The 5,286-nt window shown below is 36.1% G+C and overlaps 1 pseudogene; it reads left to right on the top strand.

Moving 5' to 3' along the window:
• Window positions 1-3,083: 3,083 nt before the first annotated feature.
• Window positions 3,084-3,871, top strand: LOC132174354 (salutaridine reductase-like; annotated as a pseudogene).
• Window positions 3,872-5,286: the final 1,415 nt, after the last annotated feature.

The raw sequence follows: 5,286 nt of genomic DNA, 5'->3' as shown, positions 1-5,286 counted from the left end.
CAATCTCACCGATCTCGAAGGAACCTACTTCACCCCTCATAAAAAAAAAAAAAAAAAAAAGAAAAAGTGGGATCGCAGGTATCATGGTCAACCACTCCCCTTATAATGTGGTTTCAACAACTCTGACATTTGGAGATATGGTGGCTCGAACCACCCCACGTGGTCAGCGGGTGGTCCGGCCAATTCCAAACGACGATCCTTTACAAGGAGCTACCGGACCACCCTCGAGTCAAGCCGGGTGGCTGGAGCCAATTCCTTGACATTACTCTTTTAAAAATATATATATATATATATATTTTGCTTTTTTTTTTAAAAAAAAAAAAAAAAAATTAATGCCCAAAACGAGGTCGTTTTGGGCTGGGTGAGTTGTAATTTTTAGGGATCCAAAACGGTGTAGTTTTAACGAGGGGTATAATGGGTATAAAAAAGTCAAACCGTTAAATCTAACGTTGAAAACTGACGGAAGGGTCCAAAGTGAGAGAAAATAGAAGTTTAAGGGTCCAAAATGAGAGTTTTTGAAGTTCAGAGGGGGTCTGCAAAATCGGCCGAAAGTTTAGGGGGCTTTAGTGAAGTTTTCGGCCGAAAGTTTAGGGGGCCTTAGTGAAGTTTCCCCTACTTAATAAATACTTTTAACACTAAGGTGAGAGTTTAACTCTTGAAGTAAGAATCATCAATCCTATTAGTATTAGCTGCTTTGGGTCCCATTGATTTCTTGATGGGACTGAGTCAGGTTATGATTCAGTCGGACTTAAGAGACAGTATGCGGTTCCCACCATCTTGGTCCCTCCTATACGACTCTCAGCGAGTAGGTACTACTATGATCATACTTAGATAGAATAGCCATAAGTGGTCTCCTCCGCCAGCTTTTTTGAATAGGAAAAAAAAGAGTCATTTGCTTGGTGAAAAATAAAGACCAATAAGTATAGGAAGTCTTGTTCTTATCCCCCATTTAGTACTCTAATATTGAAATTATTTTAAATTGCAGATAAACAATGCAGGGATTGCTGGATCCATAATCAACGCAGAAGATCAAGAGGGCTTAAAACAAGGGTATATGAAGTAAGTTTCCCAATGTAATATAATCTCTATCAGCATTTTAAATTTAGAGTATAATCCAAAAATTTGAAGTACTTAATTACTGCAAGATAATGTGTTTAAGTGGAAATGTAGACTATAATATATAGTTTAATGTTTTCCTTCCCACAATGTAGGAAAGAAAGTCTCATAAATGCAAAAAATAAAAATAAATAAAAGGACAAATTCCTCAAATACAATTTATTAAATTAATATATGTCTCTTAGAGTACATTATTCCACTACAAAAAACAGGTCATTTTCTGACGTGGCAAATAGTGTCTGTTTTTTGCCACGTTAGTAAGTGCTGACGTGTCAAACAGACACGTCAGAAAATAACTTTCCTGACGTGTCAAAAGTAACCCATCAGGATTTACTGACGTGTCAACTTTTGACACGTCAGTAAAAATTTAGTCAAATTTTATTTTTAAACAATATATTTAATTAAAATTAAAATTTATTAATTGCTGACGTGTCAACGTTCGGCACGTCAGAAAATGCTGATGTGTCAAATTTGTTTTTTTTTTTTTATATGCATTTTTTGCTAATTAACTTCATCATCGTTTTACCTTTTTTGTTATATCATATACTGTGTTAGACCCAACAATTGAGTTGGGTGAATATTTGAACATTTTCATTTTAATTTACATAGTGAATATTGTTTGGTGATTGTTTGTTTTTATCGTTTGCAGGTGATGGAGCTCATGTTGAGTATGCTATGAATGTCAATAATCAGCATTGACCGTCTAGTTCGCCATTCATACTTGTATAAAAGTTACTTTGTTGATGTAATTATATTTATGATATCTTTTTTGATGATAACAGAGATAGTTTTTTGGTAATTGTGGTTGGTTATTGGCACTTGGTATATATGTTATTTTGTGTGTGTTAAGACCTATTAGGATATGACTTATGTTATTTGTATACATTGATGGAAAAATAGCTAGAATTATTTGTAATGATTGATGGATAAATTGTTTATCAGGTTAATTGTAATCCAAAATTCGGGTATAGTCCCGAAAAAATTAAAAAAAATATATTGGGGGGGTGAAAAAAAAAATAGAAAAACTACCCAAATATTCTGACGTGTCAACAGGTGACACGTTAGAAATTTCTGATGTGTCACCTGTAACACGTTAGAAAAAATTCTGACGTGTCACCTGTGACACGTCAGAATAATTTCTGACGTGTCACAATTCAACCCGTCAGAAAATTCTGACGTGTCAAAATTGAAACGTCAGAAAATAATTTATGACGTGTCAATTTGTGACACGTCAGAAATTTCTGACGGGTTGAAACTTGACACGTCAGAAATTTTTCATTTCTGACACCTATAATGTTCACGCGTGAAACACGTCAAAAAGGCCCCGTCAGGGACGTTTTCTGACGTGTCAAACTACCTGACACGTCAGAAAAAGTGCGCCAGAAAAAATACTATTTTTTGTAGTGTTCTTATATGCATTTTCACATGCACTAAGGATAGATACCACATGCTTGGTTAATTTGATGGGAAAATTACAAAATTAGTCATTGTAGTTTACCTGATTTGCAATTAACCTCCAGTGGTATCAAAATGAGTTCAGGAATCCCAAAGGTGTGCCAAAAAGACAATTTACTCCTTACAGTCAAATTTCATCAACTGATTTAACAAATTTCGATAATGTAAACATGTCAGATCAAGCCAATAAAATTATGACATGAGTCATATTTAAGTCAATGTCATACTAAAGGAATCTGTTAAGTCAGTTAACGAAATTTGATTGTAGAAAATAAATTGGGTTTTTGGCATATCTCAGGGATCTTTAAGTTCATTTCGATACCACAGAGAGCTAATTTGCAAATTAGGTAAACCACAAAGACAAAGTTTGGATTTTTCCCTAATTTTATTAAAAATGTGAACAAATCAATTTTCGTTTAGATTGGGTTGATCCGAGAGAAAACTTTGTCCAAAATAAAATAGTATTCAAATGATTTCAAACATATATGCTACATCATTTACCACTGCATACGATGATACAGGTTATAGGTGGAAATCGTGGATCCTTGGAGAAAGTTTTCAAGCAAACGTTTGAAACTGCCACGGATTGTATAAGAACAAATTATTATGGGATAAAGCTAGTGAGTTCCACTTCTTCAATTATCCAATTCTGCAAGAATAATAAATGTCTCCTCCTCCTTCGGACAGCTAAAGGTACAATATTATTATATTGTTGGGAAGTGCGTTTTAAAAAATTGTGGTGCGTTTTCAAATCGTGGGTAAAATGGTGCATTTTTTAGAATGCATTATTTTCAAATTGAACGTTTTAAAATTATTATTTCTTAATTGTACTTTTTGAAATCACAAACTCAAATGAACTCTATATATCAGAAAGTAGACACTTTTAGCTATGTCATAGGTGCTAATAACAATGGAATTTCGGCATATCCCAAATGAGAATGCAAGGAAGGAGCTAGGAGATGTACATGGCCTCACAGAAGAGAAAGTGGACAAGGTGGTGGAAGGGTTCCTAGAAGACGTCAAGGAGAATTTGATACAAGTCAAAGGCTGGCCGACAAATTTTTCCGCTTATGTTGTCTCCAAGGCAGCTGTGAATGCTTTTGCAAGGGTTCTTGCTAAGAAGTATCCCAACATTGCCATTGACTCAGTTTGTCCTGGCTATGTCAAGACAGATATTAATCACAACATTGGGGTCTTAACTATTGAAGAAGGTGCTAAAAGTCCTGTCATGCTGGCTTTGATGCCTGAAGGTGGACCTTCTGGTCTATTCTTTGATAAGACTGAAGAGTCAACCTTTTAAGTGATAATTCGTGCAATACGATGCACTTGCTCATTTTTATGTAACATTTTGTAATACTTTTTCCGATTCTTGTAGTTGTTTTACTTTTCACTTACATTGAATAAAAGTTTTCTATATTGCATATTCAGAAAGGGATCAACATCGTTTCCATTTTAAGTGAAATGGGTTATATATATATATATATATATGTTTGAGAGGGAGAGAGTGCCGGAGTGTGAGAGTTTGCTGGCCGGTGAAGTCACAGAGAGAAATGAGAGAGTGAGAGGGGCTGGGCGTGCGCGGGAGGAGAAGAAAGAGAGAGTGCCGGAAAGTGAGGGATGATGCCGGAGTGTGAGAGAGACCGCCGGAGAAGAAGAGAGAAAAAGAGAGGGGGAGAGTGTACTGCGCGCGGGAGCAAGAAGAAAAGAGAGGGGAAAAAAGAAAAGAAAAGAGAAATGAGGAAGAAGAAGGGGAAGGGCGTCCCAGTTTGGCGCGTCTTCCCGAGGCCCAGTTTGGCGATCTCAAGCAAATACATAATTGATATATTAATTTGAATAGTGTAACTATCAAATTAAACTATTGTACAATAGTTTACTTATATCTATAGTTTACCAATAAATTTATAATGCTAATTGTTTCAATCAGAGATGATTCAAGCCCCGGCCAATGTCATGCGTGCATGGTATATATTGATAGTCATTATAATTGAAAAAACTAATCGACTCCCAAATTAAACAATCATGTGCGGAAATAAATCAACAATCAAGAAACACAAAGATTTGTTTACTAAGAGGAAACCATTTAGAGAACTCTCTAAATGTAAAACCTCTCTGGGGCAGTCAAACCTAAGAAATCAACTAAATCAGTAGAATAACAAGAAATATCTTAATGTCGAAGACTTACATAACCTATGCACTTTGACATTTAAGTATACCAGACAAGCGACCCACTTATCTGCTACCGCAATAGTTCTTCCAGAACATCTGGATTGTTCCTTCTACGTGATCTCCCTTCATTGGAACTCCGGTTGACTTCGATTTCTTCAGCTCCTTTCTTAGCCCAAGATATCTTAAAACCTAATTAGAAATCGTAAAGATATCTTAAAACCTAATTAGAAATCGTAACTATACGTCTATGCATAGTTTCAAATATATAGACCATGGACTCCTAGTCCAGCTAAAATACAAATTCAAATACTAACAACCTTATCTGCTACGAGGCGTCCGGACGGTTAGTAAGCTCGTCCGGACGAGAACTATTTTCTACGTAGAAATTTCACGCAATGCACTAGGCTTCCGAACGACATGAATGTCCGTTCGGACGAACCTAGGTTAAAAACGCTAACACTAGTTCTCTGGAGCGGCGCGTCCGGACGTTGATGCAGACGAGACTTTAGACGAAGCTCTTGGGTTTCTTGCATAGCAATCTCGTTCGGA

Source organism: Corylus avellana, chromosome ca3, assembly GCF_901000735.1.
Source record: "Corylus avellana chromosome ca3, CavTom2PMs-1.0".
NCBI classification, from domain to species: Eukaryota; Viridiplantae; Streptophyta; class Magnoliopsida; order Fagales; family Betulaceae; genus Corylus; species Corylus avellana.
The sequence above is the reverse complement of the archived record's forward strand: the minus strand, read 5'-3'. Positions and strand labels throughout refer to the sequence as shown.